This window comes from Sus scrofa, chromosome 9 (genome assembly GCF_054392235.1).
Source record: "Sus scrofa isolate SSC_HxYL_T2T_F1_AM1 chromosome 9, Sscrofa_HxYL_maternal_Yorkshire_Landrace_v2.0, whole genome shotgun sequence".
NCBI lineage: Eukaryota > Metazoa > Chordata > Mammalia > Artiodactyla > Suidae > Sus > Sus scrofa.
This window is the reverse complement of record NC_139391.1, coordinates 43,811,056-43,824,903: the sequence shown is the minus strand read 5'-3', so window position 1 is coordinate 43,824,903 and position 13,848 is coordinate 43,811,056. Positions and strand designations below refer to the sequence as shown.

The 13,848-nt window shown below is 53.1% G+C and overlaps 1 protein-coding gene across 5 annotated transcripts in view; it reads left to right on the top strand.

Moving 5' to 3' along the window:
- BUD13 (BUD13 homolog) overlaps positions 1–13,848 on the top strand; it is a 678,491-nt gene that overhangs the window by 465,935 nt on the left and 198,708 nt on the right. For 3 of the 5 annotated variants that reach the window (XR_014815380.1, XR_014815369.1, XR_014815376.1), the window contains one exon: positions 3,341–5,705. The gene's annotated coding sequence lies outside the window, so the exon portion shown is untranslated. Of the gene's footprint in view, positions 1–3,340; positions 5,711–13,848 lie in introns of those variants that run through there. The other 2 variants (XR_014815375.1, XR_014815371.1) reach the window with 2 other exon arrangements.

Below are 13,848 nucleotides of genomic sequence, written 5' to 3'. Positions count from 1 at the left end.
TGATACTAACCACAGGATTTCTGCTGTCTTTCCCAAGAGGGCACAGTGAGGGGCATGCAAGTAATACAAGCCACGACGGTAAAGAGGGGACCTTGAATCCACTCTGGTTTAGGCAGCTAGTTTATCACTAATAGTATCCAGGCGGCTTGCCACAAATCTATGACTGGTATTTGGTATTGTAATATCTAGTTAAGATCTCTGCATTCTCTTGCATGACTTTCATAACTTTGTGATGTAATGATGATGCGCAATTTACACAGGAGCATAACTGGACGCCACGAGGCGTCCAGAACCCTGCCATGGTCTTTGGTCACTTTAGAAAATTCCCCTTTAACCCATCCACCAGGTTCTCTAGGTGTTTCCTTTTACTCTCCTTGCAGGTCACCAGTCAGTAAAGATTACCGGAATACCCCCTCTCCCACCCCCTGCCCAGCATCATGCACCCCACCCCCCAGACAGTGAATGGGACCGTCTTTCCATCACCTGCATCTTCCAAGTCTGGGGCAGTGAATGGGGAGGTGGTGGTTGGAGGAGGCAGAGGCAGAGGGCAGGTTCCTGTCTGTGGACAGAAGTGGCCCCATCCTCTAAGATTTTGAGAACTCTGGAGGGGGAGCGTGGGCCCTGGGAGGAGGCAGATGGAGCACTCAGAGCCTCCATCCGCCGGAGGGATGTTACCTCCTCAGTCACCCCTCCCTTGTGGAGGGGCTCAGTTGGCGCATCCCTTGGCTTTTCTCCCTCCCTTTACTCTCTTTGCTCATCACGGAGGAGCAGACTCATCTGGTGGTTGACCTGGGGAGAACATGTGGGCATGCTTGCTCGGATCTGACTGGTGTCTTTCCTTTGTTAAAGGCCAGTTGATAGCGGGAAGCCCACTTGCCTTCCTCCCACCTATGACACCCACCATAGCTGGGCGGGCCCTCCACTGTCACTTCCACATGCAAAGCCTGCTGGTCCACCTTGCTTGTGGTCAGGGCCGCCCGACATGGGGCCCAGGAGACCCATATACCCTCTCGCTCGGCCAAATCTACCACGTTCACCTTTATTAGCCACAAAGGTGGCAGTTCTAGCTCCCATCTGCCCCATTGTCTTGTTTTCTTAGTTTTCTTAGAACGTGGAGTGAAAGATAGGTATTGGGTACACCTTGGATGGAGACAGAGGACAGAAGTCTCTTCCATCGAAAGAGCTCTGTCCCTCTTTTTCACATCTGGCTCTAAATTCATCTATTCTAGGCATTCTCTCTGCATTAGCTGTAAGTTTCTGAGCCATGGCTTCATGGTAGGATAATAATGCTGAAAAGGACCTTAGAGATGATTTGGTCTGATTTCTCACCAGAAAACCTTGCCACCGGGTAGAGCAGAAGAGGTGTAGGCTTCCCCTTAGAGGCCTTGTGTGATTTGGGGAAGTGTCTTGACCTCTCTGAACATCAGTTTTGTCCCTGGCAACATAGAGTTAAATCTTTTCTGCCTCTCAGTGTTGTGATGAGGTTTGAATGAAAGGGTGCAGGACAGTGCCGTATCAATTTTAAAGCCCATACAGGAATTCCCATCACGGCTCAGCAGAAATGAATTCAACTAATATCCATGAGGATGTGGGTTCAATTCCTGGCCTTGCTCAGTGGGTTAAGGATCTGGCATTGCCATGAACTGTAGGCATGGCTCAGATCCTGCATTGCTGTGTCTGTAGTGTAGGCCCGCAGCTGCAGCTCCAATTCAACCCCTAGCCTGGGAACCTCATGTGGCTCGGATGTGGCCCTAGAACGACAAAAAAAAAAAAAAAAAAGCCCATATAAACACAATGGGCCGTTGGTAGTGTCAGGGCTGGTCATAGAATCCACGGTTTTCTGGGGCCAAGGGTTACAGGGGACCAGTTTGGGGAGGCTGGGGCCCTTTCCAGGATCCAGAGGAATGGGGTTACACAGCAGCAAGTATAAAATGGGTACTTTGGATCATGAGTTTCTGACCTGCCTGAGATACAGTGTTGGAACTGCCCCTGGCCCGCACTAGAGGTCTGCCTGAAGGGGATGGCACCCAGGCCAGTGTAAGCAGAGCCCAGAGGAGGAGGGCAGGGGAGCCGGTGCCCTCTGAGGCAGCGGCCATACCTGCTTCTGGACCCCAGGGCCCTGTCCTCAGGGCTCAAGGACGCCTCCGTCTTGAGAGCTCACCCCCAGGCAGGAATTAGTGTTGACGTGCAATCATGGCCTCCTGTCTACTCCTTCATCACAAGACTCAGTCCCGAGCTTGTAGGAACTGATATGAAAGCAACACTCTCCCAAACAATCCCAATCTCCCCAGCCGGCCATCCCTCTATGTGCCCTACTTCCCCACCGTCTGTTTGGGACCTGGAAGTTCTTATAAAGCCCTGGAGATGATCTTCTTTATGGAGGTGGGTGAGAGCAGCCAAGCCCATGCATCTTTCTGGGCTTCAGTTTCCCTTTTTCTTACGTGAAAACAGTAAACTTAAATCATATCTTGATGCTCCCGTTCACCAGCATCACAATCAGAAATATATTCTCAGTACCACTATTAATCTTTTATTAAGACTGCTTTGTGCCTAGAGCTATACTGGGCATGAAGGGTTCCACTCCCCAGGACTGTGTGTGTGTGTGTGTGTGTGTGTGTGTACAAGCAGGTTCTGCTCACATCCAACACACTTGTTCCATCAACGCCTGGGTTTACACCTGATTTAGTGATAAATTAAAGGATGATCATTCACTTTATAAAAGGATGCATGTTAGGATTCCCCTAGTGCGTTTATAATGCGATTCAATTTACACCATATTCAGCCACCGCCTATTGTGTGAGGGAGGCCCTCTCTGCATAAACAAGAGCCTGTGTAGGCAGTATTTTGAGCATTATGGAAGGAAAGAATTAGAGATACTGAAGAGGTTTCTATTGCTGATAACAATGAGTAATACTAGCGCCTGGGAACAAAGGTGACTGGATCACAATTTCTTTAGCCTCAGAGCACCATGATGCCAGGAGCCTGGGGAGGAAGTCCAACTCCCTGCTCTCTGGCCTGACTTGGGCTGCAAAAGGGGTTTGGAGTGGTCAGGGGCCTGGGAACCAGGAGCTCAGGCTTTGGTCTCCGGAGAGATGAAAAGGATGCTGTTGTTTGATTTATCTTTCTTGAGATCATTAAGCTTGGGATGCCTGAGCTGATCCCAGTGGGGCAGATTTTTCAGGATAATGGGAGGCTCGCTCAGGGTTCTGGCAAAGCTTTACACACACCCTTTCTACACCCCCCCTTCCCTACCACCATCCCCAGAAGCCCCTTTCCTTTCCTAAAATTGAGCTAGGACCCAATTCTGAGTTTTTCTCGCCCATTTCTTTGTCTCTTGTAGGATTTTGCGGAGCCACTCGACAGATGAGAATCTCATTTCGAGGCTCCTCAGAAGGCGAACTGCACCCCCTCCCTCAAGCCTCTTCTCCAGTCTCATGGTTTTCATGACCACTAGGGGAAGACGACGAATTCCAAGGTAGGGAACCAGTTTTATCAGCTGGGCAATGGAAGAGCATCCCTGCTTTGTAACCAGAGGAGTGCTGCTGTTAGCGCTGGGCTTTATAGAGATTGTTCTGATGGGGGCAGGGGGCGGCCAGTGTGGATGTGGGTGGCGCAGAGCTGTTGGAGGACCATGGTGTGGATAAGTCATTGGGATGAGGAGATGGGATATGGTCTGGATTAAGGCCCGGTGAAGACACACCTGGCAGGTAACTGGAGTGGGGGCAGAGATGGACCTTCAGATGCCTAAAGACCATCTCATCCTGTCTTCAAGAAAAGCATCCCCATTCCCTGTACCTGGCTCCAAAGGGGACCAGCATCTTCTTGCATTCTTGGGTACACCTCTGACCCCTGGTCTTTCAAGCCATACCACAGCAAGGGACAGAACTGCCACCATTAGATTCTGACCCCCTTGATATGCTGAGACCTGGGGTAGGGAATGTCTGAGTCCACCCTGGAGTTTCTTGGGGGCTCCACCTCTCTACCATGTCACCGCTTCTACCGGGCATCAGGGGGGATGGACAGCTGGCTCAGGCCTGGGATCACCTACCACAGCCCCCCTCCCCCACACTGGGCATCATCAAAAGAATCTTTGGTGTCGCCGACCAAGTCAGCAGGGGCTGGGAGGGAGCCTGGAGCTTTATTAACTAATCTCTGGTACTTGAGTAATTTATTATGTTTAAGCTGGTGCCATCAAGTCTCTCAGCAGTGCCCGCGTGCGCTGGGAAATAAATTAAAGGCTGTCCAGAGATACTTGGATCATCTGTGTGATTGCTGGGCTGGTGAGATGGAGGTTTAAGGCTCTCTCTTCTTGCAAATTGGAAATTAGGAATTAATAAGACAGCAGGCCAAAGAGCTGCGGTGGTGGTGGTGGTGACTTGGCTGCAGGGCCAGGAACGGGGGAGGGAAGGCCGCTGCCAGCAGGGCAGGGAGGAGCGGGCAAACCCAGCCAGGAGCTCTACGTGGTGGGCAAGCCAAGGGGGGGCTGGGCGAGGGGGCGCTTTCTCGGCCTTTGGTGAAGGTAGCAGGGGTTTTTCTGCCTCTTGAAAGAGGTTAAGTGGGTGATGGAGAGAACCCTAGCTTGGGAGCCAGAGGACCTGCTTGTGGCCCTGGTCTAGATGCTGCCTGCCGTGAGACGTTGGCAGGTCCTTTCTGAGCTTCCATCTCATTGACAAGATGAGGAGGGTGGATTCAGGGTTCACATTTCCATCAGGCACATGGAAATATTTTATTTTGTATTGTTTTATTTAATTTTATTTATTTCATTTTATGCTATTCTATTTTATTTTTGGCTGTGCCCATGGGAGTTCCTGGGCCACAGCAGCAACCCAAGCCACAGCAGTGACAACGCTGGATCCTTAACCTGTTGAGCCACCAGGGAACTCCTATTTTTAATTTAAAAAATTTTTTATTGGAGTCTAGTTGACTTACAGTGTTGTGTTATTTCTAGGTGTACAGCAAAGTGAATCAGCTATACATATACGTTATTCATTCTTTTTCAGATTCCTTTCCCATATAGGCTATTAGCAAATATTGAGTAGATTTCCCTGTGCTAGACAGTAGGTCCTTGTTAGTTATCTATTTTATATGAAGTACTGTGTTTATGTTAATCCCAACCTGCTAATTTATCCTCTCCCCCGCAACATTTCCCCTTTGGTAACCATAAGTTTGGTTTTGAAATCTCTGAGTCTGTTTCTGTTTTGTAAATAAGTTTTGTAAACAAGAAAAAAAAAAACTTTGGGGTAGAAGAAATGTTATAGGGTGTAGCATAAATATATTCATCTTTATACCAGAGCTGTCATAAAATGTAATTTTTATTACAGACACTTTTGTGTGTGGAGGCCGTGGCCCAGCCACTGTGGGTCCAGCTGACCCTAAGGCCCTGCCTGCCCTAATGGCAGTGGATTTCCAACACACTTGTCAGCTCCTGGCTCCAGGTCTGACTTGCTTCTAGCTCATGAGCTCTTCAAGAGCAGGGCCTGGAGTTCCCATTGTGGAGCAGTGGACATGAACCTGACTAGTGTCCATGAGTGTGCAAGTTTGATCCCTGGCCTTGCTCAGTGGGTCAAGGATCTGTCGTTGACGTGAGCTGTGGTGTCAACGTGGCTCGGATCTGGCGTTGCTGTGGCTGTGGTGCAGGCCCCTAACCTGGGAACTTACATATGCCGCAGGTGCGACCCTATAGAGCAAAAAAAAAAAAAAAAAAAGGACTGCCATCTGCCTGAGAGGTGGCTGGTGGAGCCAGCAGGGGAAGCTAGGCTTTGGGGCTTGTCACTGCCCCATGCTGCTGCTTCCTCACTGACATCCAGGGTAGGGACATGTGAAATGTCTTTTCCACTAGTCCCTCCATTCAGGCCTGGCCCTTGAACCCTACCCTGCCTCAGCCCTTGAACCCCACCCCACCCCTGCTTTCTACTTTTCTGAAACCAGGAGTGCTTTTAGAAGGGTTCTGAAAGCTCCATGCAGCCTCAACATGGCAGTGCTGCCTCGAGGAAGAGGCTGGAGGTAGGACACCCTGGGGGCCCAAAGCCCACTGAACCCCTCCGGAGCCCTGCCTGTAGTTGGGTGGCCTCACCACCAGGTGGCAGGCTTGCTCTATACAGATGTCTTGGCTGGAGCATTTGCCTGGCGATGGCGAGGGGCGTCAAAGGAGGCCAAGTCAGCCCACTACCCGGGGACTGTTGAGACCACTGTGGGTGGCTTTAGAAGCCGGGCTGAGGCCCCTCAACTTGGCATTGGACCTCTGCTGAGATTCCGACTCCAAGGGCACCTTGTTTCCTGGAAGTGGCTGCAGGCTGCTCTCAGGCATCTGACCAGAGAGCGCCCCCTACAGTAGGGAGGGCTGAGTTGCTATCGTTTGGATGGGTGTATGTGGCTGCGTGGAGGGGTGGGCGGGGGGGGGGGGGGGATAGAGATGGGCCTTATCTCTTTTGAGACATCCCAAGGCCAGGGTTCTGGAGAGAAAGGTTACTCCTCATCCTACCACCTAGACTAGTCCTGCTCTGGGCAGTGCAGCCTGAGTGGTCTCCACCTCTGCCCGCTCCTCTGACCAGCCCGGGTGGCTGCTGGTACAAAGGGCTCTCCCTGAGGGGCCCCCGGGAGCTAAGGGCCAGGTCACACGGAGCCCAGACCCTCTCTTCCCGTGGAGGGAACAGGAAAGGATTCAAACCCAGGTCAGTTGAGCACCCAGAAGAGAAGACGAGAGTGAGGGGCAAAGGAGCAGATGGCCCTGCAGTAGGAGAGAGGCCACCACATACTGGCCACCATGTACCAGCCTAGGCTTCCTGGGGAGAGGGAGTGAGTCCCCGCCCAGAGGACGAGGTGGAAGGGCCCAGCCTCACCAGACACCGCCTTGTCTCGGGAAGGACAGGTTCTCCCCAGGGCCCGGCATCCTCCTGGGGTTCCTGAGTGGCGTCCAGAATGATCTGTCACCGACGGGCCCCAGCCCCACTAAGCTGGTGATTCACACCCTTCATCCTATGCAGCTCCCTGCCTGCCATTCACAAGGCCGAGAATAAGCCCCGGGCCTCTTTCACCTTCTGGCCTTCCCCCTTGCTTGGGCTGCTTCTGGACCCCGCCCCAGTCCTCCCTTTCTCTCCTGGGCTCTGCTTCTGTTTCAGAAACAGTGGGGATTTATGTGGTGCACACCCTCTGTTCCCGCATCCCAACAGCATCAGATTTTAAGAGCTTATCTGACACCCCCATCCTCACCCCTGGGCCCTTCCTCTGTGGGTGCCGTGGATCCTCAGGGCAGGAGGAATCCCTGGGCTTGGGAGGGGAGTCACAGCCCGGCACAGATGCTCAGGAGTCCCTTGGTCTCTCGCCATTACAGTTCACAGGGACAGGTCTGAGCCAGGGCCCCAGAGACAGGGGGAGGGAGGAAAACAGGCAGGGGGGAGGGGCTGGGGGGCTGGACCATGACAGAGAGAAGAGATATTGGGGGGTGGGTGCAGGGACTGCAGGGAGAGGCGGAAAATGGGGAAGCAGTGGAAGGGAGAAAGACAGAGAGAAAACAGAAGAGAGAAGGGCAGGGGGACAGAACAGAATAACCACACCCACCCTTAAAAAGGGGAAACGATGGAAATGCGTTAAACTGCACACTGAGTAAGGGGGGAAATGAAAGGAGGGAAAGAGAAAACGCCCCAAAGACAGAAAAGGATAAATACACAGACACACCCAAACATGGGTGTGAATAGTTGTGCGCTCCTGGGAGCACGTGGGCAGGTGCGCACATGTGCGCATGCGCCCGCTGCTTCTGTTCACTGTCCTGGCGCATCTCTGGGCCTCCCGTTGTGTCTCCAGCCACTTGACCTGCCCGCGGCTCCTGAGACAGGTGTGGCCTCCAGGTAACGCTTCTCCGGTGACCTGCGCCCCTCCCCACCCAGGACTCCTCTACTGAGACTGGGATGCACCGAGGGGGCCAAAATCATTATGCCTCACACTTGTCACCCAAAATTGGATCCAAACGCCTCTCTTCTTCTCTCCCTCCTAGTTTCCTTAGTAACTGACAGTTCCCCAGTGAATTCCAGACCCCGGGTGACAGACCGCTGTCACTGTCACAGAAGCTCTCTCTCTCTCTCCTAACTGCCCCTCCCCCCCCCATGGATTCACAGACTTGGGCGGGGGTGTGAGGATGCCTGGGTAAGCTCAGGGGTAATTAAAACATGTACCATTTATTCCATAACAGGGAGCAGAACTTTAATTACTCACTCTGAGGGTGAGGGCGTGAGTGAGAGGTAGCTGCTGGGGGGTGGGGGAGGGGGACCGGGCACGTGTCTGCTCTTCTTTCCTTTCCACTTGCCCAACTTGGATTGGAGAGGTGGGAGGTGGGTCTGGGGAGGCAAGGGGGTGCTAAGTGAGTGGGGGGGAGAAGCAGAGGGTGAAACCTGATTGTGTTCATTAAGGCAACACAAAACTGGGAGCCGTAATAATAATTAAATTAATTATAAAAGCAATTTGCTTTTGAAAATTTGATTTGACAGCTTACTAGTGGCGGCCCTGATCTAGCAGCTCCAGCTTAAAAATAGTCAGGACAAAAAAACCAACTAGAAGAACCATCAGCTAATTTTAATTAGATGCCAGGATTGGTAAACAAAATTCTGCACCACCCTTTCATTGTGGCTGACTTCGATTTAAGGAGATGTCGGGATTGATTTTGGGCAAGATCGGGGAAGGGAAGGTGCCTTTAGGAGAGGGGATGAAGGCCCTGGGGGCGGGTCCCTCCATCTCGGTCCTTCTGGGGAATATCTGCTCATGGGGATGCTGGGCGCTTTTCCCCAACTCAGACAGTGACCTACTGTGTGACCTTGGCTGATGGCAGAAGTGGCTCTGCTGTGTGGCTCTTTGTGTGTGTGTGTGTGTGTGTGCGCGCGTGCGCGCACTACAGGGGGGACAGCACACTGACAGCATCCACTGAACGGGAAGAGACAGCTAGAACGTTGACCACACCCTTGCTCCTCCTGCCTGGGTTCCCCAGTGCCTAAGGCTCTTAGGAAGCTGAAGCTCTTAGGAATCTGGAGGCAGCGATTCTGGCTGGAGGCTCTGTCTCCTGCGGACCTAAGTCTCAAGGCACCACTTGGACCCCCTCCATCCCAAGGCCGGTGCTGGCCTCTTTAGCCCCCTCTCTCCCCCGAAGTGCTTATGTCTCCCCTTTCAAAAGAGCGCGTTCCTGCCTCGCCTCAGTCAAAGCACCCACCTCATGTGCTGTCACTGCCTGGCCGCTGCCCCTGTCCCCTGCAGACTGGGAGGCCCTCCCCACTCCCTGCTCCCCACTTCCTCCAGCAAGGACTTGATTCATGCCCAGGGCCCGTGCCTGCACGGAGCCCAGCATTAACCTTTGTGACCGGAGTAGAAACCTTTCTGACTGCTTCTAGCTGACGTTTGATTAGCCACCTTCCTCTCCCTCCCCACAAACCTAAAAGCCCCACCCCTGCCCATCCCCCTTTTTTCTTTGCAGCCCCACGTCCTCCGATGCCCTGCTGGCAGCACTCCGTAGAATGTCACCAGGCATTCCCTGGCCTGCCTTATTCCCTTTGTTCCCTGCCGTGCCAGCACCTGCTGACACCCCACAGCCTGGCCCCCATTGGGGTGCAGGTCATCTTTACATGGTCACTGTCAGGAGGCTGTCACCTGCCTTCATTCGTCAAGTTTCTGCTGAGGCCACTGATTCAGGCCCCTGGCAGGGGAGGTGTGGCTGGGGGAGCTAAGACCTGGGGCCCCCCTCTCATAGCTTAGAGTTCAGAGCTTGGTAATTATGTAACCCCCCCAACACACACACACACACACACACACACACACACACACACACGCACGCACACGCCTTCCCTGCTGCTCAGATCTCGTTTTTCTCATCACCCAACAGGCATTTCCACTGGAAGATCCCTCTGTTATTTCGAAACCAGTGTTTGAAACTAGATCCTCCACCCTCTCCTGCTCCACCACACACACATTATCCACATCACACACGCACACACATTATACACACACACACACACACAGACTTTCCTTCCCACAGCTCTTGGTCTGTGAGGTTCCCCACACCTCTCTCGTCACCCAGCTTGGTACCATCTTCTGCTGCTCCCTCTTCTGGTCCTCCAGGTTGTAATGAATCAGCAAGTCCTCGGGCTGTTTCCCTCTACACGTCCCTCCCTCTGTTCCCTGGGGAACTCCACTGCCCCTCTCCCCTCTGCTCAGGGGCCAGCCTCCTCTTCTTCAGGCTGAGCAATGTCCTTGACCCCCAGACCCTCTCCTTGGCACCGGCCAGCATCACAGGTCCCTTGCTGGAGCTCATCGGGTGTCTCGTCTGCTGTCCTGCTGTGATCTCACATGTGAGTGGCCAGGCCCCTCTCCCTCTGCCCATGCACTGAGCCTGATACGGGGCCATGTATGGGAAGCTGTGGATGAAAGAGGCAGGCTGGATACATTCTGCACCCCGAGAAGAGAAGCCCAGAGCCTGGAAGCTCAGGACAAGCAGTTCCGAGGAATCGAAGGCACAGAATAAGAAGAGCCAAGGACGTGGATGATGCTGAGAAGCTGGAGTCCTTGGGAAGGGGGCTTCTGGCTGGAGATGAGGCAGGGACCTTAGGAGATGTGGGTAAATTGGGGGTAGAAAGCAGGAAGGAAATGAATGAGATAGAATGGAGCCATTTTCTCTGGAGCAAAAATTGGGATTTGTGGTCTGACAAGAATCTTTGACATTGGGAAGGTGCCAGAAAGTTAGGGCTGTGTTGGTCCAAGGGAAGGGAGGGGGGGCCAGGTGCTATTCCAAGAGGCTGATTGGGAGAGGTGGGTCCTGCAGCCTCCACCCCAGGGGCCTGGTTTCAGGCTGAATATGGGGTGAGAGAGAGAGTGTGTGTGTGTGTGTGTGTGCATGCGTGCGCACAAGCATATGTCTGTGTGAGTGTGTGAATGCATGTCTGTGCATTTTTGTAAATGTGTGTGTGTGAGTGTGTGAATGTGGGGTGAGTGTGTGTGTGTGTGTGTGTGTGTGTGTGTGGTGGGTGAAAACTGACAGTCCTGGTCCCACTGATAACAGGCTGTGTGACCTCAGACAATTACTTAATCTCTCTAAGTTGCATCATTTATAAAATGAAGATAATTAGAATAGGATCTTGAAATTTTTTCTTTTTCTTTTTGGCTGCATCCATGGCATACAGAAATTCCCAGGCCAGGGGACAAACGTGCTCCATAGCAGCAACCCGAGCCCCTGCAGTGACCATGCCAGATCCTCAACCCACTAAACCACCAGGGAACTCCTTGAAGATTGTTATGAGGATCAAAAGAAAGAACATGTGCGAAGCCCCTCCTGAGTTCCTAGAGCATAGTCTGTGTTTAAGGATGTTAAGTTATGACTGTTTATTCAACCCCATCTCTTCTTGACTCCTAATGCTTCTACCGCTACGGTTCCCTTCTTCCTAAACAGCAGAGCTGAGCATGGCAGAACTAGAGGGACCTTAGAGATAACCTAGTCTGATATCCTTGCTTCGTGGATGGGGCCACAACATCCAGAATATGTAGGAGACCTGCCCAGGGCATCTTGGGAGTTGGTTCCCATCTGAGGCTGGATCCAGGCCTCCAGACTCTCATTCTAGGACTTTCTCTGCACGGGATGCATCAGAGCTGTCAGTTTAGGCTAACATAGGTATGAGATAGAGGCTGCAGTGGGGACCCCAAATTCCTGCCCTTTCCCCCATGGGGTGCCTAGCTTGTGGGCGGCACCTGTGACATTCCCCTCCCCCTTCCAAGCAGCCTCTGCCTGGGGGACAAGCTTAGTCACAGGGCACCGTGAGGCACTTATCATCTTCTGGCTGGAAATCCTTCATGCGTCTTGCAGTGCATGACAGGGGCAAGAGGAAGAGTATAAAGTCCCCTCTCCTTGAAATCCCTTCATAGGCTCCGATCTGACTGGCAGGAAAACCCATCTACCGGACCCTGCCCAGGGTCTGCCAGGAGAGAGAGGCAAGGGCTGGCTCACCTTGAGATGGGTGAGCTGAGGATCCACTAGCTGGGTCCAGGTGGAGGGCTAGCTCTGCCCTGCTGTGTGGCCTTGGACAAATCACTTCACCTCTCTGATCCCACCTCCCTCACATATAAAGATAGAGGATGAGAAAATCTCTAGCAGGCTGTAATTCCAAGCCATTGGGAAAGCCCTTTCTAAGGGCTGTCTAAGATTTGATCCCTTGGGTGGTAGGTGTCAGGGGTTTTCAGGTGTGGATGCCCCTGGTGGAGGGGCTGGTGGGGAGGTAAGGCAAGCCCACATGAGGCCCAGCTCAGTCTGATGGAAAGGCTGGGGGCCAGGAGAATCAGCCATTGGTCTGCCCTGGACCCTAGCATGGCTGTGACCTCTATTTCTCAGCTATCACATGGGAATATCGCATCTACCTGAATTAACTCCCTCTGAGAGCCAGTGAAGCCAATAGTAAGGTTTGGGCAATGTTGAAAATTTGTTTTCATTCATAATGCGTAAAGGGCAACTGTTCCTTTGACTACCAGGTGGAAAGGGAAGGGCAGGCGGAGACGGGTGGTGCAGAGTCTGGGTTTGCCTGGGGACACACCAGCAGCAGATCCTGCCGTGTGCCTAAGCCAGGATCTGTCCTCTCGCCCAGGCAGAGCCCCTGGGGCCAGGGGCTGAAAGCGAGGTCTGTGCACATTGTACCTCCCAAGATCCTCCCCTGCCTTGCTCCGATCCAGGCAGATCCCAAAGGACAACTGGAGGCTCCATTGTATCCATTTATGGGTCTCCTGAGGGTCTGGGCTGCTGAGGACTCTGCTGGATGGCTAAAGATCATCCCGAACATCCCAAGTCTCTCATGGCGAATGGAGCGGGGTGGAGCTGAGGACGGAAGGCCCGGAGAGCCTTCCACGCACAGGGAGCATCCCCTTCCGGCACGGACCTTTCTCCAGTGGGAGGAGGTGGGGGTGGGCTGGGCTCTTAAGGCTGCCCCACCTTCCCCCTTCTTACCCCTGCCCCGCTGCTCAACCCTCTCCAGGAGAAGAGGTCATTGGGCTGGAATGACCAGGGCTGAGCTGGGGTTATTCATGGCCAAGGGCTACCGCCCAGGTAAGCCCCTTTCCTCCAGAACTGCCTGACCCTCTCCGCCATCCTCAGGCCAAGGACCAAGGGGCTGCCTTGAAAATCCCTGGACCAAGGGGCTGCCTTGAAAATGCTCTGCATACTTTTCCTCTGCAAAACTGTGTTCATGGGCAAGGGTGGGGGTGCCAGAAAGAAGAGGAGACCAGAGCTGAAAGGACGGGCAAGGGAGGGAGAAAATAAAAGGGTCAGGACAGAGGCAGAAATCCAGGCGACAAAGTAAAGGCTCCTAACACAGCTGATGGAGGTGGTCACCGGAAGCCCGAACCCTGTGAAGAGAGGAGTGCTCTGACCACCTGGTCCCTTTGTGAACCTGGGTCCAGAGTGATGCTGAGCATCCCAGGGGGGAGGGCCCTAGTGGCTGAAGCTCCACTTCAGTGGCGTGGTGAGGCGTTCTCGGTTCCTCTGCGAAGGGGGATAGAAGCAAAGCCACGGCCTGAAGCTCAGAAGGTACTCAGAGAGCACACCAGAAAGAACTTTCAAAGACCAAAAGACGTAGGATCAAGGAAAGCGCCTTCTTTGACAATATTTGGGAAAATGAAGCTCAGTGTCCTCCTCCCCCTTTCATGTTTTGAAAGCTGCAAAACCCATCCATGCCCAATGTAAGACACTCAAACGACAGCCTGAGATTAGCTCGTGGTGCATGCTGAGCTGAGAGCCACCCCGTCCCACTCCTGCCCCAGAGGTAAGTGTGGGATAGATCTTTCTTATGCCCCACCTTAGAAAAACATATTTGTAAATAATAGCTTAACTTACTCTAT